Source organism: Canis aureus, chromosome 13 (assembly GCF_053574225.1).
Source record: "Canis aureus isolate CA01 chromosome 13, VMU_Caureus_v.1.0, whole genome shotgun sequence".
NCBI lineage: Eukaryota > Metazoa > Chordata > Mammalia > Carnivora > Canidae > Canis > Canis aureus.
Genome location: NC_135623.1, coordinates 65,502,156 through 65,529,293, shown reverse-complemented (window position 1 = coordinate 65,529,293; position 27,138 = coordinate 65,502,156). Strand labels below are relative to the sequence as shown.

The window sequence follows — 27,138 nt, the reverse complement described above, 5'->3', positions numbered from 1 at the left end:
GGTTCCCCTTTCACCACATCCTCTCCAACATTTGCTGTTCCCTGTCTTGTTAATTTTCATCATTCTCACTGGTGTGAGGTGGTATCTTATTATGATTTTGATTTGTATTTCCCTGATGGCAAGTGATGCGGATTATTCTCTCATGTGCTTGTTGGCCATGTCTGTGTCTTCCTCTGTGAGATTTCTGTTCATGTCTTTTGCCCATTTCATGATTGGATTTTTTGTTTCTTTGCTGTTGAGTTTGATAAGTTCTTTATAGATCTTGGGTACTAGTCCTTTATCTGATACGTCATTTGCAAATATCTTCTCCCATTCTGTAGGTTGTCTTTGAGTTTTGTTGACTGTATCCTTTGCTGTGCAAAAGCTTCTTATCTTGATGAAGTCCCAATAGTTCATTTTTGCTTTTGTTTCTCTTGCCTTCATACATGTATCTTGCAAGAAGTTACTGTGGCCGAGTTCAAAAAGGGTGTTGCCTGTGTTCTTCTCTAGGATTTTGATGGAATCTTGTCTCACATTTAGATCTTTCATCCATTTTGAGTTTATCTTTGTGTCTGGTGTAAGAGAATGGTCTAGTTTCATTCTTCTGCATGTGGATGTCCAATTTTCCCAGCACCATTTATTGAAGAGACTGTCTTTTTTCCAGTAGATAGTGTTTCCTGCTTTGTCGAATATTAGTTGACCATATAGTTGAGGGTCCACTTCTCGATTCTCTATGCTGTTCCACTGATCTATGTGTCTGTTTTTGTGCCAGTACCACACTGCCTTGATGACCACAGCTTTGTAATACAACTTGAAATCCAGCATTGTGATGCCCCCAGCTATGTTTTTTTTTTTTTTTTTTTTTTTTAATATTCCCCTGACTATTCGGGGCCTTTTCTGATTCCACAAAAATCTTAAGATAATTTGTTCCAACTCTCTGAAGAAAGTCCATGGTATTTTGATAGGGATTGCATTGAATGTGTAAATTGCCCTGGATAGCATTGACATTTTCACAATATTAATTCTGTTTTTACATTAGCCATAATTATGGTCCAATATAATCTCCATATATTAGAAAGTACTAGTGATTCTTTTGGTGTTTGGGGCATTTTGAGAGGTGCCACATAAATAGTTTGCCAACCACTGGCTCCCATCATTAGCCAGACATCCAACCGATTTCTCCCATATTAAGAGCCTTGCCTTGAGAAGCCAAATGAACTCCTACTTTATGAAAGTAGTACCACTCCAAAAGGGACATTTTTGATAAGCTAATATGAGCATAACAATATTCAATTGTTCCCTAATTTAGTAATCAAGAAATTTACTTCATTACTCTTAGGACAGAGCTTTTAAATTTGGCAAACTGTAGGAGTAGGCTGCATGAAATTTGGGTGTATTGGCAATATTGGCTTAGTCCATTCAGGCTTCTGTTATGACAAAATACCATAGACTGGTTAGCTTAAACAGCAAATATTCATTTTTCACAGTTCGAAAGGTTAAGAAGTCCAAGATCAAGGTGCCTGGTAATGTGGTGTCTCATGGGGGCTCTGTCTCTAGTCTGCAGATGACCGTCTTCTCTTTACATTCTCCCTTTCCGTGGTGCTTGTAGTGGTAAGAGAGAGAAAGAACTCTTTTATCTGTCCCTCTTTGTATAAGGGCATTTAATTGCATCATGAGGGCCCTACTCTCATAACCTAATCTGACCCTAATTACCTCCCAAATGCTTCACCTCCAAATACCAACACACTGGCAATTAGGGCTGCAACATACGAAATTTTAGTGTGACACAAACTTTCAGTCCTTGAAACTGTAGAAAAATTTTTTTTTTTTTGGAAATAAGAGATGTTAAAAGCAGTCTTTTTCGGACAATGTGCATTTTGAGTCCGTCATTTTCTTTCTTTATGCTCTCAAATGCAATTTAGATCAGGCCATCCCATAGTTCCTGTATTAAGCCCAGGAAGAATTTATAATAGCTATTAGGTAACTTACAGAAGCAACTGGAGGGTTGGATAGTGTCCAAAAGCTCATGGAAAAACTGGTGTGATAGTAGAACTTAACTTGGATGAAAAACTAGAATCTTTTTCCTTACCTTTCAATCCAGAATAAGTCCTTTCTTTAAAGAAGTTTTTCTAAATACTTCTAGACAAGAAAATTGTTTAATGGAAACATTTGCTTTTTTCTTTCTTTCTTTTTCTTTGCTTACTTATTTTTTCATGAGACACAGAGAGAGAGGCAGAGACACAGGAGAGGGAGAAGCAGGCTCCCTGTGTGGAGCCTGATGTGGGACTTGATCCTGGGACCCCGGGGTCACGCCCTGGGCCAAAGGTAGACGCTCAACCACTGAGCCACCCAGGCGTCCCACAGTTGCTTATTTCTTAAGATTTTTAATATTAATAATAATAAGTGTTTCCCACACTGGCTGTACCATTTTACATTCCGATAGTAAACATATGAGTGATCTTTTTTTTCCACATCCTTCTGGCCTTTGGGGTTTTTCAGTTTTTTATTTTTTTTATTTTTTTTTTAACCATTCTGATTGGTACATCGTGATTATCTTATTGTGGTTTTAGTATGCATTTACCTGATTGCTACTGATGTTGAAAAATCTTTTCATGGGCTTCTTTGCCCTTTGTATATTCGTTTCAGTGAAATATCCCTACATGTTTTTTACCCACTTTCTTGTTGGGTTTTTTTCCTTAACTGTTGAGTTTTCAGAGTTTTTAATATAGTTTTTAGTACTTTGTTGAGTGTGTGGTTTGCCCACATTTTCTCAATCTGAAGCTGTCTTTTCATCCTTTTCACATAAACTTTAATGAAACATTTTAATTTTTATCAGATTCAATTAATCAACTTTTCCTTTTGTGGATCATGCATCTGGTATAAAGTATGAGAATGCTTTGCATAGGGCTGATCTCAGACATTTTCTTTTGTGTGTGTGTGTTTTTTTTTTAAGTTTTATATTTTTACATCCTCCATTTAAGTCCAAGATCTCTTTTGGGATCTCAGAACTTTTATACAAGTTGTGAGATTTAGATTGAAATATTCGTTCATTTTTCACTTTGCATATTCAGTTGCTCCAACATTTTTTGAAAAGGCTATTTTTTCTCTATTGAACAGCTTTTACAATTCTGCATTTTTGTCAAACATCAATTGAGTATATCTGTTATGGTGTAATTCTGGTAACTCTATTATATTCCATGAATCTATATTTCTATCCCTTTAACAATACCATATAGTCTTTATTACTGCAACTAGGTAGTAAGTCTTAATATCAGGTTTTGATCAAGCACAATGATTTCTTTTACTTTTTGTTGTTGTTGTTAAGATTAAGATTATGATTATATAGCTAATCTAGGATGTTCCTTTTCTTAAAGATTTTGTTTATTTTTTCATGAGAGATACAGAGAGAAGCGGAGAAGCAGGCTCCTCGCAGGGAGCCCAATGTGGGGCTTGATCCCCAGAGCCCTGGGATCATAATCTGAGCTGAAGGCAGATGCTCAACCACTGAGCCACCCAGGTGTCCCTAGGATAAGTTCATCTATCTTCATAACAATCCATGTTAGGATATTGGTAGGACTTGTTATTAACCCTACAGATCAGTTTGACATTTTTGAATACTGTATGCCTCTCCATTTATTTAGATCTTTGAATACCTTCATCAGCTTTTTAAAATTACTAGTATACAATTAGTATTGTAATCATAGTATGTAGATCCTGTATATCTGGGTTTTTTAAGAAGATTCTATTTATTTATTCATGAGAGACACAGACTGAGAGAGGCAGAGACACAGGCAGAGGGAGAAGCAGGCTCCATGCAGGGAGCCCGATGCAGGACTCGATTCCGGATCCCGGGATCATGACCTGAGCGCTAGGCAGGGGCCCAACCGCTGAGCCTCTCAGGCATCCCTCTTTTTAAGTACACAACTAAGCATTCCATTCCTTGGTGCATTTATTAATTGCATTTTGCATTTCAGGTTCTGCATAGTCATTCTTAATATAAAGAAATGTGACTGATTTTATATTGATCTTGTATCCTGAAACTTGTTGAAAACTGCTTACTTTTTTTCCAGTCTCTGTTTTCCTTTTACTCTGATAGATTTTTTTGTTTTGTTTTGCTCTACATAAGTATTCATATCATCTGCATACACAGTTTTATTTACTCCTTTCCAATCTGAATTTTTTTTTTTACATACTTTAATTGCCTCCTTTCAGTGGCTAACCCTTCCAGAACTATGTTGAATAAGAATGGAGAGAGCAGTGGTCTTTGCCTGTTCCTAAATTTAGGAGGGCACTAATCAGTCTTTCACCATTAAAAATGATACTGGCTTTAGGGTTTTTTGTAGATGTAATTTATCAGTTTGCTGTCATTCATTTCTATTCCTAACTTAATTATCTTTTTAAAATCATGAATGGGTATTGGATTTTGCCAAATGCTTTACTGTGTCAATTGACAGGGTCCTATGGTTTCTTTTTCAAATTGTTTATATGGTTTATTACATTGTTTGATTTTAGAATACTGGACCAGTTTTCCATGTTTGGGATAAATCTCACTTGGTCATTGTATATGTTGCTGGATTTGGTTTGCCAGAGTTTTGTTGATGATTTTTATATCTGTATTCAAAAGAGATATTGTTCTCCAGGTTTCTTTTCTTGTGATGCCTTTGTCTGGTTGTAGTATCTGATCCCTTATAATGAATTGTCAAGAATTTTTTTTCTTTCACACTGGAAAATTTTGTGTAATTTTTGCTAATTCTTTTACATGTATTTGGAATAATTTTCCAGTGAAATTATCTAGGCCTATCTATTTATTTTTTTGGAGTTTTTAAATTAAGAATTCAGTTTATATTTCATAGTAATAGATGTTGAAATTTTCCCTTTCAATTTGGTTGAGATTTGGTAGTGTGTGGCTTTCACAGAATTGTTTACTGAAATCAGACCTTTCTGAAATATTTGAACAAATAGAATGTCTAAAATGGCAAATTAAGCATACTACACTTATAAGACTGTTTTGGTGGTTATTAATATTTTTACAACAATAAAGAATTGATAAAACTTTTAGTTTAGAGTTCCTATTTCCATTGCTAGCTAACTAGGTAAGTCAAGCCACTTCTTCAACTGAGGAAAAATAGAAAGGCTAGTCAAATATTTTAAAATCTGCCCCTTACGTATGAAAATTAATAGTAATATGAAAATAGTGGGGGAAAAACCCAATCATATTCCACCCAAATTGTTCAGAAAAAAATGTGTTTAGGGAAAATGTTATTAATACTAATATTTCATATAAAAGCCTGAAAATAAAATAATTATAAAATGTAAGGAAAATCAAAATAAATTTTAAAAAATAAGGCATACTAAATCCAAATGTGTCCACACATTTTCTAAAAATCACACTAACAAAGGGAGAGGAGATTTAAACTTCAGTAACTCACACCTGAAATATAAGCAAGACAAAAAGAATGATGTAAATGTTACATGTAAGTAGGGATGTTAACCTTCAAGATAAGAAGAGCTTGTCTGGAGTTCACATTAGTGTGTAGAGTCAGGCAGTGACGATCAAAAAAAAAAAAAAATCAAGGGTGTCAGGGGTCTAGCTGAGACAGAACAAAATTAATTCACCAGCAAAGGCAGTTCCATTGTGAGGGCAGTAGTACCTAAAAGGGAAATGAGGGCTGGCACATCAGCATACTGTTTTCTAGGTGCTACATTGAAACAGGTTTGAAATTGCCCATGACCAGAAGTGATAGTCTCGGAAAAGCATTACTGTAAGAAACAATTTGCTAAGTAGAGAAAATTATGAATCCTGCAGAAACAGGAGGAGGTTAACAGAATCAGAAATATACCCTCTTTATTAAAAAATGATACTTTCAATGAAATCTTATTTCACTATACACCAACAAAAGAAGTTATTATTTATTTATTTATTTATTTTTATTTTTTAAAGATTTTATTTATTTATTCATGGGAGATGGAGAGAGAGGCAGGCTCCATGCAGGGAGCCCAACATGGAACTCGATCCTGGGACCCTGGGATCACACCCTCAGCCAAAGGCAGATGCTCAACCACTGAGCCACACAGGCATCCCGGTTTTTTATTTTTTTATTTTAAAAGAGGATCTTTTCAAATGAAGATCCTAGAAAGGAATGCAGAATCTTTAAGCCTCCTCCCAGTGGAGACATATCTGCTACGGTCATTTTAGAAAAATTCAAAGGTTTGTATAATGATTGCGACTAGTAGGAATCCCCCAAAACTATTATGAGAATCAAATGTATGTCTGATTAAAATGCTTATGATAAATCAAGGAAAAAGCAAAGAAAAATATACTATACACTGTAATTTAGTGTATTCAATATAAATTAAATAATGTTGAACAGCCTTTGTAGAAATCAAATAACTCCTAAGTCAAAAGTGCATATAAAATGGACAAAACCAGAAAACTTTGAATACAAATTATTGCCAAAACTCAGTAAAGAACGACAAGTGAAATACAATACCATTTTATAAATGGTGATTAAATTAGGATGCCCAAAGGAAAATAAAGGTTAATGTATGCAAGAGACATTAAGAAATGAAAGCATCAAGAAACAAAAATAAAATAGAGAGTAAAAGGATCAGAAGATATAGAAGATAAGCAAATCCTGACATACACAACTGGAATCCCAAACAAAAACAGAACATGAAAGAAATTAATGTTTTAAACTATGATTCAAGAAAATTTCTGAAAAGTCCTGAGACTACTAATTGAACAAACCTAATGTATATGCAGAGAAACTGACATTGAACAATCAGCTCTGTAAGATTCTAGTAAAGTTTTGGATGTTAAATAAATGAAGAAAAATATTTATGGGGCCTCCATGCAAAAAGAAGCAAGTTACTTACTAAGGGAAAATAAAACCAAACACGTGTTGGGATCAAATATCTAGGAGATAATGGAAAAAATTAAGATAACAGTGGAATATGGTTCATTAAATTCAAATAGGAAGTATGAGTCAATAATTTCATAGCTAGGCTATAAGGCTATAAAAAATAGAGATTAATACTTGTAAAAACTCTTTCAATGTAAGCATGCGACTTCCTTGAACAGTGTACTAAAGGATGGATTTCATCTAATTTAGAAGTGATTATGTAAATATTAGCTAAAGAACTGTCAGTGAAAATCAATGAGCATATTAATTAAAATCTAAGACAAAAATGAATTTGTGATAAAAACAAGGTATAAAGGTCACATATGCCAAAAAGTGGAAATAGAAGGAAAAGAAAAAATAGGAAAGTAGAAAAAATTATTGATTGTTGAATAGGTGAAAGTCAACTCAACTAGTAGAATCTTAGTTAAGAAGAACAAAAACGGAAATAATGGGTGAGAGTTAACTCGAATATTTTAAAGTGGAAACCAACTAGTAGTAGCTTAACTAAAGGGGAAAAAAGAATTAAGGATATATTAAAGAATTAAGGATATAATAACAGTAACTCCTAGAGCAATAATAAAAATTTTCATTGTTTAAAAAAAAATAATGAAAAAATATACCCCCCTAGAGAAAGAAGCAAATATATCCTCCATCCTCTCCCCCTGACTCTTTTTCCACTCCTCTAAAATTAATTATGAAGTCATAGACATAGCAAGTATAAAATAAGACAATATGGCAGTGTTGAGCATGGTCATATCAGACATATCAATAACTATAAATTGATTTAAAAGCCCACTAAAAGGCAAAGCTAGTGAAAGTAACAGATTAGTGAAAGATATGTTTCCAGAACAAGATGCAAATGTGCTATAAAACATGGGAGACACCTGTTTTAAAAATATGATTCAGAAATGACGGAGAGGAAGAAGAGAGAGATAGAGATAAAAAACGAGAAATAGATGAGGTTGAGAGAGAGATTGGGAGAGAGAGAGGCAAAAAGATAGAAGACAAGTGGAAATACTGAAGAGATTTTCAGTCTTCTCAAACAAGGTAGGATCCAGGCCTCAATATGTTATTTATTCATGAGAGAGACAGAGAGGCAGAGACACAAGCAGAGGGAGAAACAGGCTCTTGCGGGGAGCCCGATGTGGGACTAGAGCCCAGGACCCCGGGATCATGACCTAAGCCAAAGGCAGTTGCTCAACCACTGAGCCACTGCAGATGTCCCAGCCCTCAATACCTTAAAGTAGACAAAGAAGCTTCTTTATGATACAAAGTGATGCAATTTACAATAAAGAGGAAAACCAATAAAGGTGTAACCCATACATAATAATATGTATGTACAAAGTAACACAGTTACTACCTACCTTTTTCTAAAAGATATTCAGAGAGAAACAGAAGAAAAACATTAGGGAATTTCACAGTTTTTTCTAGTTTGTGTTAAAAAATCCTAAGTGGACAAATAAATACGCATATAGAAGATCTAATCAATATCGAGTATATAATATGGAGAAATATCAAATATTACACCCTGATAATAACATTTTATGTCAAGAGCAAATGGAACATTTATTACATGTATCCAATATTAAAAACAGAAGGAAAATAAGTTTAATATAATGAAATTATTATAAACGACACTTTTTCATCAGGATGTAATAAGACTAGAGATCAGTAACAGCATTGAAAAGATCCTTAACCTGGAATTTATATGGTTTTTGTTAGGTTAGGTTTATCATGGGTCTATGGTCTAAATATGTCCCGCCTCCTGTTAAAATTTATATATAGAAACCCTAACCCCCAAGGTGATAGGAGTAGAAGGTGGATCCACTGGAAGGTGATTAGGTCATGAGAGTAGACCCTCATAAATGGGATTAGTTCCTCTATAAAAGAAGCGCTAGAGAGCCCCCTTGATCCTCCTGCCATGTGAGGACACAACGAAAAGGTACCAGAACCAGGAAGTAGGTCCTTGCCAGTTACTGAATCTGCTCGAACCATGAACTTGGACTTTCTAGCCTCCAGGTTTGTGAGAAGTAAGTGTTTGTTGTTTATAAGCTACCTAGTTTATGATGTTTATGTCAGAGCAGCCCAAATAGACTAAGATATATGGAATAATTACATACAGTAAAATTCACTTTTTTAAGTGTGCATTTCCATGAATTTTAATTGTGATAAAATCTAATTAACCTTTTTTTTTTTTTTTTTTTTTTTTTGCAATTCGTATATTTTGCATCCTAGGATGCAATAACACAATGTTATTTCCTCCATATTTTATTCATTAGAAGCCAATCACTGAGTTACTGTCCACACTACGGGGATGGGAGTTAAGCTCCACCTATTGATAAAAAGAGTTAAAGTTAAGCTCTACCTATTGATAGAAAGTGAGTTAAATAATTTGTGGACATATTAAAAAAAAACTATAAGGCAGAAGGTAGATTTAAATATATATATATATATGTATATTCTGGACAAATTGAATATTATGGCAGGACTATCAAGTATCAAGGGTACATCTGGATATAATGATATGACATATGGACAAGAGTTCACTCAGATTGGGAGGTGTCATATTGATATTTGGGAACTTGGAAACTAGATAAGATAGTTTTCTGGTAGGCAATTAAAATGGGCATTAAATAAAATAAACATTATTTCTTTTAGTTCAAATCCTTAAAAGATTTGCAAATTCCTGAGATTGTTTTAGTTTGCTTTCTTTAGGGAATATTCAGCTCATGGTGGAGAGGAACACAAGTTGTCTCTTTTCTGTCTTAGATTTCTCTTGAGTTCAAATGCATGATTGAATAGAAAATAAACACACAGAAAAAAAGAAGAAGAAAGCTGAAACACATGGAAAATGATACTTCAGAACCGAAATCTGCTGAGATAAATAATGTGTATATTGATACAGTCTATCTTGCATGATTCATTCCTCAACCAAGTTTCATATGAAACAACAACCAAGATTATTGTGGCTTGAGCAAAAATAGTATAGTGACTACCCATGCACAGGGATAATAATACTGATGATAATTCTAGAGATAGCCTAATGTATTGAGCTGAATACTTATGTGCTAGGTACTTTGATAAGCAATTTATATGCATCACCTCATTTAATTATCCCCCAAATCACATGAGATTGATGCAACAAGGAAGCAATTATTTTCCTTAAGAGAATTACTTTCTGGACTATGTTAATATACGTTGATAAGAATCCAACTCCCCTGAAGTCTGTGTTAGCACTGGGTTTTCTGATTTATTTTCTATTTACTTATTAATATTTTAATTGGTTTAAGGTCTAGTGATTATGATGAGGATTATTAAGGATTACCCAGATTATTGCATTCACTGAATCTGCTTTAAAAAAACCTGAATTCCATCATTTACGGCAGTTAAAAATAAAACGATTATGCAAAATTTTTATACAATGAGAGGAGGATTTTTATTTTCCTAGTGTTTGAACTATGCACTGCTAAACCATCTCTCTTAATTCAGATCTCATTTCTCCTATTTAGACTAAATTTATTTTTTCATTGTTTTCAATTCATTGCCTAAGACTTAGCTGATTTACCTAGAGCAATGACAGTGCCATTTGTAAAAAGATTAATCTTTTTTCAATTCTGGAATATATGGCATATATGAAAACTTCTAACTTTAAAGTATTATTCAAATATAAAAGCACTGTCAGAGTATTATTCCAGCCCTGCTATAACACATCTGAGGAAATATTTTTCATTATTTTTCTTGATTAGAAGATACATGCAATTATGAAACCGAGAAAACAAAAAAACAAAAGGGACTCAACAAGGAAATACTTAGAAATTTCCAAGATTACCAATCTCCTGTATGTTTCTGCTTGTATACATAAATATGTGCATATATATATATACCCACACATGCTTTGAAGAATAAACCATACTATATAATATTATACCATTTAAGGTTTTTATCAAAAATATTTCCCTGTACCATTAAATATTTTTTCAAAACATAATCTTAGAAACTGCACAGCATTATTGAAAACATATATGCTACACTTAATTTACTTATTTTTCTGTTGTTGAAATTATAATTGATGGAAACTGATCAATTACTGTACTGGAAATGTACTTTAAGGGAATTCAAGGTATTGATATATGAGCACAGTGGGATGTCTTCTTAATATATTCCTCAAGAGAATTCATCAGCCTTCTTTATGATTGGCCTTCTAGTTCCCCAAGGTTCTATTTTTCACTGGAAAATGTTTTAATATCTAGCAAGCAATTATAATAGCACTATCATAGTACCCAAGGCATTTAATCACACATGATTCTACCCTCTTTCCCCACTATATCTGAATTATCTTGGTGAGGAAAAAAAAAAAAAAAAAAAACTTGCTCTCAGCATGACTGTAATAAAACCAGTGGGAAAAAAAAAAGTAATATAAAAAATCAAGTAGAAAGGACCTGGAAAGAGCAATAGAAATTGCACCTGGATTTAGGGAATTGGTTCCTGCTCCCTGTGGAGTACTTAAATAGTTTTGTGCCCTGGAGAAAGTCACTTAAATTCTCTAGACCTCTGACTCCTCATCTGATAATTTATCTTAAATGGTAATTTTTGCTCTGAAAATTTTAATTTATCTTTAGGGGGAATAAGTTCCTCAATTAATGTAATCTTGTTTCCAAGTGATCTATCTGAAGCCAGGTAAAAATTATACAAACTAATTCCATATTTTTGGATAACTTTAACTGACGGTTTTTTTTTTTTCCAAGATTTTATTTATTTGTTAGAGAGAATGAGAGAGAGAGAGAGAGAGAGAGAGCGAGCCAGGGGGAGGGGCAGAAAGAGAATATCAAGCAGACTCCTGGGCTGAGCAGAGCTGGACTCTGGGCCCTATCTCACAACCCTGAGATCATGACCTGAGCCTAAATCAAAAGTCAGAGGTTTAACCAACTGAGGCACACAGGTGCACTTTACTACTGAGGTTTTTATAATTAGAGGCTGAGTCTGAGTTCTTGAGATGATTTATTGTCATCCGTGGTTAGAGTCCACAGCATCTTTCTAAATGTTTTTCTACAATTAACTTTTTTTATCCCTGCACTAAACACGTTTTTTTGTAAAAGATACAGTATTTATATTAGCATGTTTTTATATGAATAATATTTTTTTAAATATTTTTATTTATTCATTCATGAGAGACACAGAGAGAGAGAGTGTAGCAGAGACATAGGCAGAGGGAAAAGTAGGCTCCATGCAGGGAGCCTGATGTGGGACTTGATCCTGATACTCCAGGATCAGGCCCTGGGCCAAAGGCAGGCGCTCAACCGCTGAGCTACCCAGGCTTCCCTATATGAATATTAGAATTCAATTTAATCTAAATAGTCCATTTATATTGATCAGACATGTGTTTAAATCAGAAATTAATTTAGGAAAAGTTTGTGTTATTATAAGATTGAGTCCCACATGATTGGAATTTTAGAATTGCTCTGATAAAAAGAATATCTTAAAATCTGATATTTCCATCTCTCAGAAGATATGCTAAGCAAGAAGAATCTCTCTCTGCCAAGATGACTTGTGCAGCCTATTGTGTATGAGTGGAGAAATGAGAAGGAACTTGCCCTAATAATATTAAGCCAGTGTGATGTTGGCCCCTGAATAAAAGCTGAGATCAAAGAAACAGAGATGAGAATCTACAAACCACAAGTCTGACATTAATAGTAAAATAATCACATATTCAAAAATGAAACTGTGGCAATTTTTAGATACTTGGATCTAAACCAAAGTTAGACCCTTTTTTCTCAACTTTATCGAAATGAGTTCAATGTGAATCAAAGTTAAAACAAGAGTATTTAGGGGCATCTGGGTGACTCAGTTGGTTAAGCATCCAACTCTTGATCCTCTCAGGTCTTGATCTCAGGATTGAGAGTTCAAGCCCCATGTTGAGCTCCACAGCATGGAGCCTGCCTACAATCAATCAATCAATAAATCCCCCAAATAGAGTATTTATAAAATGCAAAATAAAATAGCACAATTATTAGCAAAGTTCTTGTTGTATTTTTGTTATTATTACTATGCTATAGAATTACTTCCTGAGCAAACACCAAAATTAAAAATACATAAAGAATAAAAGTGGTAGATCGGACAGGAAAAGCTACTATCCACAAAATGCAAGAGAGGAAGTCAAAGACAAGAAAAACTAAAGAAAGCAAGTGCATCACTGCGAGTATCACAGGTGAATGTTGAGTTCAGTATATTTAACACGTGAGATTTTACAAATAAACATGAAAAGTTTATGTGTGATCAAGGAGAAATGATATGAAATAGATTAATTAGAAAAGAGAGCATTTAAAGGCAAGTAAACACATGTCATGTGTTTGACCACACTTCTAACAGACAAAAGCAAATCAAATAAAAATGTGAGATATGATTTTTACCTGCAAAATTCTATTATAAATGCTGCAGAACACTGTTGAAGATTGCAGCACCAAACCATAAACTTTCTTTTCTCTCATTTATCATCAAATGTCTTCAAAGTTCATGGCCTTTGTTCCAGTAATCCACTTCCAGCAGTTTATCTTCAGCTAATAATGGGCAAATGTGTAAAGGCGTGGTTATAAAGATGTATTGGGGAAGCTTATATCAGTGAAAAATTGGAACTTAAAGTATTTTTCAGTAGGATACTGGTTAAATTAATCATGGTATATTTAAAAGGAAAGCTATATCAGGCAAAAGTGATGAAAATAAATTTATATATTCATTAACAAGCAAAAATGTATACAGTATATACTTGCAGCATGTCTAGGTATTTTTTACTTAATTTATTGCCTGTACATTTAAAATGAACCAGATCCAGGGCCACTTGTTTCCTCCTAAACGATGTTGCTATAAATGCCGCTTTCTGAAAAACCCAATTAGTTCATGCACATGCCCGCAAACACACACATTTACAAAAATATAAATAGATTTTCTGCCATTTTTCTACAGTGTATGGTCATTGACAAAATTTTTCTATAAACGTTTAATGTGATTAGACGAGGGGTTATGGGAGGTCATTTTGAAAGGAAATGTTAAACATTATGAAATAAGCAAGTCATTTATCTAATTTAATAAACATTATTTATGATTTTGGCCCATTTTAAGGAAATTAGACAGAGATGAATAATTTTAAAATTTTGACTGATATCTCCTACATATGCCTTATGTATTTAGTAAATGAACACTTACAGAAGTGAAATTTTATGTACTTCAGCCTGTTAATAAGTTGTCTTTGGATTGCATAAACTCAAGCTCTTGATGCTTCTGGAACTAAATGTCTCTTAGATGGTGTTCAAAGTGATTTAGCCCTTATAGTAAATTTCACAGTGAATTGAACCTTGTAAATTAGTTAAGTGATTGTATATTCATTTGTGTGTCTTCTGACATTTCATTTAGTCCTGTATAGTGGTGTGAAGTTTATATCTTTAAAAGGGGTACTTCTGGGGTGGATTTGAAATTCACTGCTGCTAGGAAAAAAAAAAATTGAGTGGGAGTTACTACTTTTGCTAGTAATGATACTTGAAAATAAGTTCACTTATATTCTTGGGTTTGCATGCATGTCTCAGAATTGGGGATAATCCAAAGTAGGTTTACCTATCTAGTAAAGTATTTTAAATATTTTCATTTTAAGCACCCGGTGTTGAGTGGTAGGTCTGGTAGGTCGGATAACTGAACAAGCTGTTGAAGAGCACGTCTGGATTACAACAGGAATGAGCGTAAAATCAGAGCCATCTGAGGTCAGTTTCAAGATGGAAAAATAAACAAGGTGAGGAGAATGCCCAAAGAAAACTACCAGCACAGGAGGCTTTATTGGTGTATTATTACTTTTTAAAGATATTATCAAATATTTGTTATCTAAATCTGTTCCTGTATAGGGTTTTCAAATTTTTTGAAAGGACTACAACTACCATACCCTTTGTCTTTCGATATAGTTTTTGGCATCTCTACCTTTCTCTCTCTCTCTCTCAAATAAATAAATACGATCTTTAAAAGGTGGGGGGACACCTGAGTGGCTCAGTCAATTTCGCATCTGCCTTCAGCTCGGGTCCTGATCCCTGGGTCCTGGGACTGAGCCCCACATCAGGCTTCCTGCTCCATGGGGCGCCTACTTCTCTTTTCCTTTGCACCGCCCCCCACTCATGCTTTCTCTCCCCATCTCCCTCTCTCTCAGATAAATAAAATCTTTAGATAGATAGATAGATGATAGATAGATAGATAGATAGATAGATAGATAGATAGATAGATAGATGATAGATAGATGATAGATAGAAGTTCTTAGGGGTCCAGTGGACCCAACTGCAGTAGTTAGTGCTTCTGGCTGAGCTGCTTTGGTTAATATTTATAAAAACATCCTGTAAGTTTTAGAGCACAGTGGAGGTGGTCTGCACTTTATGTCTTTATCTCCTGGATAAATATTTGCTTTCAGTCTTATTTTAAAGATGCATTTATTTTAGAAAGAGAAAGAGTGAGGGGGGAGAGGGGAAGAGGGCAAAGGAGAGAGAGAATCTCAAGCAGACTCCCGACTAAGTGAGGAGCCTGACTCAGAGCTCAGTCCCAGCACCCTGACATCATGACCTGGGCTGAAACCAGAAGTCAGGTGCTCAACCGACAGAGCCACCCAGGTGCCCCTTGCTGTGTAGTTTTAGTTAGAAGCTCAAGAAGTTTCAGGCAAATCCATGTATTTTCATTACATCCAGGAATAAACTTACTTTTTGATTTACTGATTTAACAAAATTGACTTGAAAATCAGTGTCTCTAGTTCCCAGAGGCAGCTTCTTGGTCCTGTGACCTATATATAATATATAGGCTGTTGCACAGGGCTCCGCCTTTGGAAGGGCTCCACACCTGGTCCAGTGCTTTGCTGTTACCATCTTGAGATAATTAGCAGTTTTGAACAAGAGACCCTGCATTTTCATTTTTCACTCAGCTCTTCAATTTCTGTAGTCTTCCCTGCTTACTCCTTAAAGGTGCCAGCTCTGATGGTGTGGACAACTGGGGATGAGTTTGTGGGATTGGTCATAAAATGGCACTTTCAGGAAACTTTTCTAGAGCTTGAATGTTTCTAACTTTTTATTTTGCAAATTATCAAATCATAGCAGATTGCTGCAGTAGTATGGAGTAGTTCACATCGACCCTTCAGCTGTTCCCTACCCCCCATGGTAATATTTTACACCATCAGTTCAACCTATGGACCTTAATCAGGTTTCACTGGTTTATACCTGCACACGGTTGCGGGGTGTTTGTGTGTGTGTGTGTGTGTGTCTGTGTGTCTCTGTGTCTGTGTGTTTGTGTAGTTCTATGCAATTTTATTCCTCAAGATTCTTGGGATCGCCACCACAAACATAATACAGAATGTTCAAGCATCACAAGAGAGCTTTTATAGTATTTTTTTTTTTATAGAAAGAGACTATTTTAAAAACATGACAAACAGAACACCCTGCGCATTATTACATCTGGCATTAATTTAAATATTTACTATTTGCTAGAGACAATTTAGAGCTTTTTCAGCATTAAGTCTTTGTTGTTGTTGTTTAACCAGAAAGAGAGAGAGCATGCATGTGTGTGTACATGCAAAAGGGGTTGGGGAGGGGCAGAAGGAGAAGAAGAGAGAGAATCTTAAGCAGACTCCACGTCCAGTGTGGGGCCAGGGGCAGCCTCGATATCCGGACCTGGATCATGACTTGTGCAGAAATCGACAGCTGGCAACAACAGATTGAGCCACCCATGCACCTCAAGCATTAACTCTTAATCCACATAAGAACTCCATGAAGTAGGCATTACTATTCTCCACATTTTGCAGATGAGGACTTTGCTATATAAATTGTCAGAGTAGGGTCGCTGAGTGGCCCAGTCTGTTAAGCAGCTGACTCTTGATTTAGGTCAGGTCCTGATCTCAGGCTCCACAGGGAGTCGGTTTGAGATTCTGTCCCTTTCCCTCATCCCTTCCCTCTGCTCCTGTGTGTGCTCTCTCTCTCTCTCTCAAATGGATGGATAAATCTTTTTTAAAAAATTGTCGGAGTATGGGAGGTCCTGATTTCTTATCCTACAAAGGCTGTGCTGCTTCTTCAAAAAATGAATACTTTTTTTAAAAGCAAAAAAGTCACTTTTGCTATTTATTCAACTTTAAACATTTTTGGATGTTTTATTAATTTTAAATTTAAAATATTTTTTTATTAATGGCAAGATATTTCCTTACTTTGGACACGTACCCCCCAAACACAAATCACATACCAATCTTTAAAACTATTCTTTTTAAGGAAGCAGTTATTTGCAAAAATGTTAATATAAATGATCAACAGCTTTATCAAGTTTTAAAGTCTTTATGGTATTTTATACTTGAAAATCAACTTGTAAAACACAGATTTGAAGTTGTTCAGTAAAAGCCCCACTATCTTCTAAGAATCCCAAGTTCATGGAAATAATTATCCACTGGGCAATGACAATAAATCTTTAAATTCTCAAGCTAATTAATAGAAATAACTTCAACTTACAAAATACACTATTTTATAATTTAATATAGGGAGGTTAAAATATCTCATTTCAAATCTATCATTGCTATCTATTGGAGACAGTGTATCTAAGCCAGTTCTCATTCTAAAATATAAAATTGCGGGCTTTTCAAGGACTAGACTGTAAGTTTGAGCCTTAGGTATTTGTGGATATTGTATTTGAACATGTACAGCTGCTGTGCTACATATTTAGGTTTAGATATTCCACCATAATTTTAAAATTATATGTGTTATATGTGCCCAGGACTGATATTTTTGTTTTATTGTTTTTTAGGGAATGCTATATGCCAGAATAATGTAGGGAGTTGCATTATAATATATGCTATTCTCTGCAATAAAAGAGGTCTGTTTTATTTGAAATACCGTTTATTACATATCTGCCTCATTTCTAACAAATGTAAAGTCTTGTGATGAATCTGGTTTGCTCCAAAAAAATCCTTTCAGTGTTAGTTTGTGCTTCTCAGAGTAGTAGGGAGCTTTAATAGTATATCCCATGCTTTCCTGTTGCATGGTACATCAAAATCAGATATGGTACAAGTATAGTCTTAAAACATAACAAGGAGAGACATAAGACTAAAAACAAATAAATGATGGCCAAAGGAAGCATGAAATTGTGACTTTATTTATGCACTTTGGGGATATATGAAGCTTATATTTTTAGTGTACAGTCATACACTCAGGACAAAAAGAAATCCTAACTCTTCTGAAAACCCAGAACTTCTCATCCTTTGATAGTGAATAGAAAAATGGACTTAATGACTCTTCATTTCAGCTGTAAGACAGACACTGCTGCGACCATGATACTCACAATCTATGCACCCCAAAATATAGCTTCCTGTTTTCCCCCTGAGCTCACTCATTCACACATTGAGGATTCACACCATGAAATGCACATTTCAGATGAGTTCCCACACTCCTGACAATGTCTCCCATCACTAACTACCTTACACAAGTAAACCACTTTCCAATAGATAATCCTAGAAATTGTCCAGATCCAGAAGTCACTTCTGATACCAAATACCTTGTGCTGAACTGGGATGTTTAACACGAGGCCGTTCCAGCTCTGTCTCTCACTCCATAATCTTGTTTACGTCCTAAAAGCAGACACTGGGTACCTCCCTTACTGGATTTCTGATTTTTTATTGCCTCCTTGTTATTATTCCTCCCCAATCCTACATTTTCCAGTATGGAAACTGCTTGCTTTTGTATTGACTATTTGTCATCTTTTGGCAAATTCTATTTTAACTGTTTAATTCTAAAACAATTTTAGTCTGAAAATCATCAAGTACTTAATATGTTTTGTGTCTTATTACATGGTCGTTATTTGTTAATGTTACATGTAACTGTGCATTCTCAAATTTGAGAGTGCAGTTTTATATATTTGATTTTTGGGAGAACGTGTTTGCTTAATTTTTAAAGACTTTTTAATTATGTGCCTTTTGGTTTATTTATTGGATCACTTACAGGGAAAAGTGTATTAATATCTTCCATCATGAAAGGGATTTTTTTGTATTTTGTTTCTGTTTTTTTTTTTTGGTATCCATTCTATTGTCACTTTATCTATTTTGGAATACCAATAATAGTTAATAATACAATTATCATGTAAACTTTCTATCTCTAATAATGTTCACTTTACCCTCACGTCTGTTTTTGCCTAATGTAGCTATTTGTGTTCTTCTTTGGTTGTTTTTCTTTTTTGTCCTACTATATCTTCTTTCTTGTCTTGGGTGAGTAACTAGTAAAACACTTGTTGCTAATCCTTTCTATTTATCTACTTGTGATTATTTTTAAAACATGACTTTACACCATTTTATATAGTGTGATTCCTGCTATTTTGTTTACCTGGTTTATTTATTTATTGGAAGATATGCCTTTTATTTCTTTTTCTTTCTCTCTTTCTCTTTCCCTTCCTACCTCCTTTCATTCTTTTCTTCTACTTCTTTTTCTCTCCTCTCTCCCTTAGTTGCTACTATTAATATGTATATATACAATTTCTTAAAAAACATATAGTTGAAAGTTAATCACTGACTTTTTTCCTCCATCTGAGTAACGTATGAGTCTTAGAATCAGTTAAGTGAGATCACTGTGTGTTACTATTTAATGCTATTTTTTTTCCAGTATCTTAATTCCACATTTCAGGTTTTTTTCTGACTTAGTCATTCTTATTATTTTATTTTATCTATGTTCATTTTTTCTGTCCCAGGAGAGCATTCTTTAGAACTTACTTCGGTAAAAATATTGGTGACAAATTTTTTAAGTTTTATTTGTCCAAGAGTGTTACTCAACTGTAGATATAGTTTTTAAAAGTTTTCTCTCTATAATTGCAATTATCGATGTGCTTTCCTCCTTTAATTTTAATTTTTTTTTCTTTTGGTTGTTTACCAGTTTCATTTCAATGTGTTTAGCAGTGATTTGCTTCTTTATTATGCTTGGAACTTGTGAAGCTTCCCGAATCTGGTGATATGTGTTGTTTTTCTCTTGAATATTTCCTCCCCTACTCATTATTTTTGTTTTGGTTTGTTTTGTTTGTCTTTCTTCTGAATTTTTAAAAATTTCTTCCCTTTCCTATTACTTTTAAGTTGTCATATTTTTCCTACTCCTATTTTCTGCAATCTGTTGTAAAGAGATGCATAGATCTATTTCCTAATGTATTAAGTATTGCATCAGTTTCATCTAAACATGCTGAATCCCTTAATTTTTTTTGAATTTGATTATGTTTCATAGCGAGAAATTGTATTTCTCTATAAAATCTATCACATAATGGTATATTCCTTTTTCATGTTTTCAGTTTCCTCTAGTATTTTCAAATGTATAATTTGCATTTTTCATGTATAGCCAATATTTTTATTTTCTAGAGTTTGACAAAATTCTAATTCAGCTATTTGTTGTTTCCTGTCACTCTTTTTCATTGGGGTTTGTCTTACTATGCATTTTGTGACTTAGAATCATGACTGTATTTTGTTGCTTTCATCTGTGGAAATCCTATGAGAGATCCAGTTTGAAGAGTATATCCTGAGGGCACCTGGGTAGCTCAATCAGTTAAGCATCTACATTTTGGTTTGAGCTTGGGTCATGATCTCAGGGTCTTCAGATCAAGACCTGGGTTGAGCTCCACACTCAGCATGTTTGCTTACTACTAGCAGGTGATTCAGGAATTAACTCGTATGATAGTACAATTTGTTGCTAATATCTTAGATTCTTATTTGAGTTACACGTAGATGGTAATTTGGAACTCTGAGTTGCTTGAACATAGCCTTGTGATTTTGAGTTCTTTGAGAACTTTTAATTTCCCCCCTCATCAAGATGTCAGGTCAGGATAGACCTGCTTTAATTTCACTTCCCTTTTCCTATAAGCAGGTTTATTTTCTAATCCCCCTTTAATTTATCCTGTAGCTGCTGGGGATCACACTTTGCCTCAGGTGGCCCCAAAGCATTGTCTTCCATACCTACATGGCCGTTAAACTGTCTGCAAAATCCCCAAGAGTCAGCTAAAGTATCAACAGGGACTTAGATCTATAACTTTTAGCACACTCTTTATTTTTGGTTCCTGGGAATTTTACTTATTTATAAATTCTCCTACTATTCAAGAAAATATTTGCTAAATGTTTTCGATAGTTTTTAAAATGTATGACCCATAGTTGATACCCGAGTCTTTCTTAAGGAATCCACTTCCGTTTTAAGCTAACTCCAGTAGGAATTTTTATTCATTCTTTTGTATCCCAACATGGAGCCAGAAGGAGAATTTTCATTACTCTGTTCTTGGAGCGCCTGGGTGGCTCATTCAGTTAAGTGCCCCTATTCTTGATTTTAGCTCAGGTCATGATCTCAAGGTCATGAGATCCAGCCCTTTGTTGGACTCTGCTTGGCACAGGGTCTGCTTGAGATTCTCTCTCTCTCTCTCTGTACCCCTCTCTTAGTTCTCTAAATAAATAGTTAAAATCTTTTTTTTTTTTTTTAAGTATATCCATCTGTTCTTCTAACCAACTTCTCAGCTACTAATCTTACCTCCTGTCAAAGCTCCCTCCTTGGAACCCATATGTCCATGTCAACATAGTGATAGTATTAGTAGTGTTAGTATTAATAGTAATACTAATAGTAATAATAGCGTACCTAATAGTAATCTGGGTAAAAGTCTAAGTACTTTGCACATACTGATTCACTTAATATAGATAAAAATTATTATTACTGTTTTCATTTCATGAAGAATCTGAGGTTTAGAGTGAGTAAATAATGTCAAGAGAGTTAGTGGTGAAGTCAAGATATGAATCTAAGAAATCTGTTTTCAGAACCTCTGCTCATAGTAATTTTTCTATAGGTTTTACTCTTCCACATTCTCTGTGTTTTTCTTTTTCAAATTTTCCAAGATTAATTGATATTTAGGTATTTGGTTCACCAGCTCCCTCTTAAAACCAACTCCTCCATAATCACAAAATTCAGAATACTTGGGACAGCCCATCAAAAATACTAGGAAAGTGTCCATTGATTTTTTTTTTTTTCAGTATTAGTAATTTTTGCTTCCATTTTACTTCAACTACTAATGTCAAAGTTTCCACTGTGGACATTATTATTATGATTAATTATAATTTTTTTTTCCTTCCTCTAGAATCTTTAAACATGTTCTATGATTATGTCAGCTATTTTAACATCTTATTTACAACAAATCTGTCATTTTAAGAGGGATCTCTACATGGAGAGTTTTCATAATCTGTCTGTACCTCAGTTTCCTTATCTGTAAAGTAATGCTCTTTCCCCAAGTATTTTGTGTCATAAATAAGATAGTATGTGTAAAGTTCTATCATAAATCCTAGAGGATGATTCTGATTAAATGCCTAAAATCTACTCCTTATAAGTGGTAACTTTTCTCATAGCCTTTCAGCTGTGTCTTAATCTTTTCTTCATTCATTGGCTAATTCTGATTTCTTTTTTTTTTTTTTTTTATTTATGATAGTCACACAGAGAGAGAGAGGCAGAGACACAGGCAGAGGGAGAAGCAGGCTCCATGCACAGGGAGCCTGACGTGGGATTCGATCCTGGGTCTCCAGGATCGCGCCCTGGGCCAAAGGCAGGCGCCAAACCGCTGCGCCACCCAGGGATCCCCTAATTCTGATTTCTTATAGCACTTAGTATTTCTTGTAATTATCTAGCTTGTATAATTCGCTTGGTTTTTGTCTGACATTGTCAGAAGAAAACCATCAGTGTTACAGTATAAAAAGCAATTGTTAACAATCATACCAAATGGTTAATAAACAGAAAATGCTTATAATTTAAAGAATGTTTTACATCCTAGCATGATAGATGTTATATATAGGTACTTACTATGTTCCACTCAAGTTTTAGCAAATTGTGTGAAGGTTTGGGCTTGGCATATATTATAATCTTCTCCTCTTGATTATAATGGGCAAATAGCCATGGTTGGTGTTCTGTGCTGTGTGTCTGGTTGTCAGGAGCACATTATTGACATTACAGGTCTATGTGTGTTTGGAATAATACCAAAATTATAAAGCAGTTTTAGATTAATAAAGGAAATGACTTTGTATCTGGTTTTCTGTAAATTAGCATAGAGGATAATCATGTCTTTTTTTTAAGATTTTATTTATTTATTCATGAGAGACAGAGAGAGAGAGAGAGAGAGAGGCAGAGACACAGGCAGAGGGAGAAGCAGGCTCCACGCAGGGAGCCTGACTTGGGACTGGATCCCAGACCCCGGGTCACGCCCTGAGCCAAAGACAGACACTCAACTGCTGAGCCAACCAGGCATCCCGATCATGCCTTTTCCTAACAAACATTTAATAATTTGAGAAATGTGAAATATTTGATTGGCATGAAAGTTGTTCCTTTCTTGTAGTAAAGTAGGATATTTATAGCAAATATATCTTAATATTTAAACATAGTTTAAAAATCTATATATTTGTAGCCTACAAGTTCTTGTGTTCTTCTGCAGTTAATTAAATACAATTTAGAGAAATAATCAAATTGTACTTCTTACGTGATTTTATGTGGCATATCACAGATCTGTTTAAAAACTTTGACGTAGATAACATGCCAGTTTATATTGAATTTTAATAATATGGATTAGATTTGATGCTTTTTAATTTACATGCAGTGGGAATACTGAGGGCATTTTGGTAAGTACAGTAATACCAGGAGAATTGAATGCCCGATCATCAATTAATTCATTTATAATAAAATTTATTCTCATTTTATAATGGACATTACCAATTTCCAAGCAGAAAAAGAATATGAAGTAAAAGGATGATGGAAAATTTGAACAAAATTGGGAAACTATTTTTACCAATTATCAGCATAAGCATTTAATCTGTAAGTACTCGTACTTCAGTTTAACACCCTTGAATGTGTCAAGTCATAACAGAGATTCAGCTCCTCAATTCAAATATTCCTAAAATTACTCTGGAGGTGCTAGTAACATTGCATTTTATCTGTCTATCCATTTTTTTTTTGTTTATTTATTTATTTATTTATGCATGCATGCATGCATGCATGCCTGCAGGGAGATTTGGTCTCTTACTTTCTAGGTGGTTTTATTTTGTGATGTGAGATAAAAAAGACTCTCTGAGCTGCATATTTTACTCCTCTCGGTGAGGAAGAAGCTAACCCGATTAAAATCTTGTCTACTGTATTTTCAGGAATTCACTTTTTGTTTGCTCTTCATACAGTGTTATGCATATACCCTCCCAAAAAAAAAAAAAAAACTAAAAACCTGGCAGTTGTTTTTACTTTTATAAAGCGTAGCTTCTTTGTGTGGTTTATATTCTGCAGTTTAATTTCCAGTTTGTTCTTATAACTTAAAATTGGTCAGTTAATGACATCCCATTACTGTTGACGTTGGTAATAACAATGAAGGTAGGATCTCAATATTTTTTTGCTTCTCATTGTTAATTAATACATTAAATCCAAATTCCAGGGAAGTGTATGTATCTTGCGACAAAGCAGGAAACTGCATTCGAATAAGAGATATGTAAAGCTGTTAAGATTGAATCGTATATTTCTGTGCACATTCTTTCCATCAAAGTTCGAACAATTTTAGGCTCAAATTGATTTTCTGATGTTCTAGTAAAGTGATAATCGGTTTAATCAGGTCTGTGGTCTGTCAGAGGCCCATATCTATAATTAGATATTGCTATTTTTGCCTTACATTTTGTGACATATCTAGTTTGTTTGAATACAGTTGCATTCACGTAAGAGTGGCCTAGAAACATAGGTACTTCTGACAGCACATAAACAGATCTGTAAATTCTGTAAGTATGGTGATGATGGGTAAAATACCAAAGTCAGTGGTGATGCAACATGTTTAAATAGGTCTCCACTTCTCTGCTTGTGAACACTAGCCCTCACAGAAAGACACTGCTTCTTACACTCTGAGCTGTTTCTTGGGCTTCTTTGGACAATATCATAGCAATATTTCCTTTGGAAATTTGTGGTTGCATGCAAAATTTGGTTAAACAGCCCAATTTGTACCTAAATCTCCTAAGAGGTTATTCGTAAGCAATTTATTGAACTTCCATAGCTCTAAGAAGATTCAGCGTTTTTGCTATTGTATATACTTATCCTTTGAAAAAGATTTCAGAATAAGTATGTGTAAACTCAGAAGTTTTGAAATGTAGTCAACATTTTGGGAGAAAATAATTTTTTTTTAAAATAGAAGAAATTACCTGATGAAAAATTTACATTTACACTAGACTACTGTGTTTTGAGAGGAAGATTATTGAGTTTTATTACTAGTATCGGTTCCTCAGGGTCCTACATATAATTACATGAAAAAAAAAACCAGGTATTTATTTTATATTATGGGCCTCATTTTTCTTTGCTGGTTTCTTTCTTTAAATTCCTTTTCAAGTCTGCCTTATATTTTAATTTGAGACAGGATATTGAACCAGATGACATTCATGTTCATTACTTCATTTACCACCCAAATGTGAATGAAAAATTTATCTCTCCGTTCCAGGTTTCTCTTTTGAGTCCCATACCTATATAGCCAAGGGACTTTTCCAACTTATCTGTAGAAAATCTCAATGGTACCTCACATTCCCCATAGAAAAAACTTTCCCATGAATAGGAGACATTGAGAAAGTGTTTCTCATCTCAGTGAGAAGCCTTATAATTTGATGATGGTCTCCTTATAGAACAAGTAGTCTGTTACCGAGTCCACTCTATTTAATTTACCAAATATCTCTCAAGTAGTCAACTCCTTACCACTTGTGGGACCACCACACTAGCCCAGTGTTTCATCAAAGCAGATCTCTCTTCCTAAAGATAATAGTCTCCAAATTAGTTTTCTCATTTCTACTTGTCTCATCCGATATGGTAACTGCACTCATACAACATAGATTGCATCAGAAATGCAAATCTGTGCATCAGAGCTCTTCTTCTTACTCCAAAGCTTTCTCATAGCTCAGAGAATAAAAATTCAAACTTTAATGTGGTTTCAAAATTCTGTGCCATTTAGCCAAAATGAATTTATTTGCCATGTGATCTTTTTAACTCTACCTCTTAGCAATTTTTCAAAAATGCTGTGATCAATGGTGCTTCAAGTCCTTGTAAACCTGCTGTATTCTCCACCTACATGGCTACTTTTGCCCTTTTCTCTTGGTTAATTCCTACTTGGCCTTTAGTTTACAGCTCCGTTGCTTTCTCAAAAGAGCCTTCATTAAGCCTAGGACTAAACCTTATCCCCCGGTTATGTGGCCAGATAGTTCCCTGGGCTTCTCTTTCATAGCACTTACCATAGGTTATAATTTACACTTTGTCATTATGTAAATACTCTCTGTTTACTACAGGTGGCTCTAAGTTTTATATGACCTATAGTCATACCTGTTTTTTCCATCATTGAATTTCTGGCCAGTTGACTGCCTGGAATCAACAAATACATGTTGGCTGAGAAATATTTTGCCTAAACAATAATCTTGAACTTTTATTGATTTGATACCTGTTCACAGCCACTCACATACCATGATATCCAAAACATTAATGACTGGTTCTGAAATTGGGTGTGCGGATCCCCAGACAACCTATAGAATTATCCTCATTAGGTTACTCACCTGTGATTGTACCAGAGCAGAATATAATCAAGTGGTTTTCTCTTTCTGAAATCACTGCTTAATCCTTTTTATGTCAGCATAGAACCATAAGTCCTGTAAAAGCTATCATTCTGCACCTGATCTGTTTCTTCCATATAATCTTCCAAATGGAAATATTTTGTTTAAAAAAGAAGGAAAAAAAAAAAACCTAAGGAGTTCAGAAGGAATAAAAAAGCAAGTTACAAATTGTTCATGTTATTACTTGATTAATATTCTTGTGAGATATCCAACTAAATAATCAGATCCCAAACCAATTTTCTACATGAACTACACAGTGAAGGTCATAAGAAATGTCCTTAAAGTTCTATTCCTATCTCACAGTAGTAAAAAGAGGGCAGTGCATTGTGATGCAGATTTGCTGCAGTGTTCAGCCTTGTTCTCTAGCAGGCAGGTTCCCATGAATATCATTATCCTGCTCATAAAAAGAGGCATACCTAGTAATGGGTAAAACACTACCAACAGTAAGATGAAAGCCCTCATGGCCAGCAAACCCAATTGCCTGACGTTTGAATGTTTGGGAATTACCAACAGGTGCAAGGAAGCAAGATAGTATTAGGTGACAGTTTAAAGAATTAGGAAGAGAGTTTAGTAATAACCACTGAGAGATGCTGAACTGAGCTTGGTATTTGGCAAAGGTTATAATTT

At 34.5% G+C, this 27,138-nt stretch overlaps 1 long non-coding RNA gene across 1 annotated transcript in view; it reads right to left on the bottom strand.

The window, feature by feature from the left end:
* LOC144281698 (uncharacterized) overlaps positions 1-26,749 on the bottom strand; it is a 61,606-nt gene extending 34,857 nt beyond the window's left edge. Inside the window, exons 1-2 of the long non-coding RNA XR_013350119.1 lie at positions 26,455-26,749; positions 13,289-13,435 (exon numbers count right to left, since the gene is read on the bottom strand). This is a non-coding gene — a long non-coding RNA (uncharacterized LOC144281698). The remainder of the gene's footprint in view (positions 1-13,288; positions 13,436-26,454) is intronic.
* Positions 26,750-27,138: the final 389 nt, after the last annotated feature.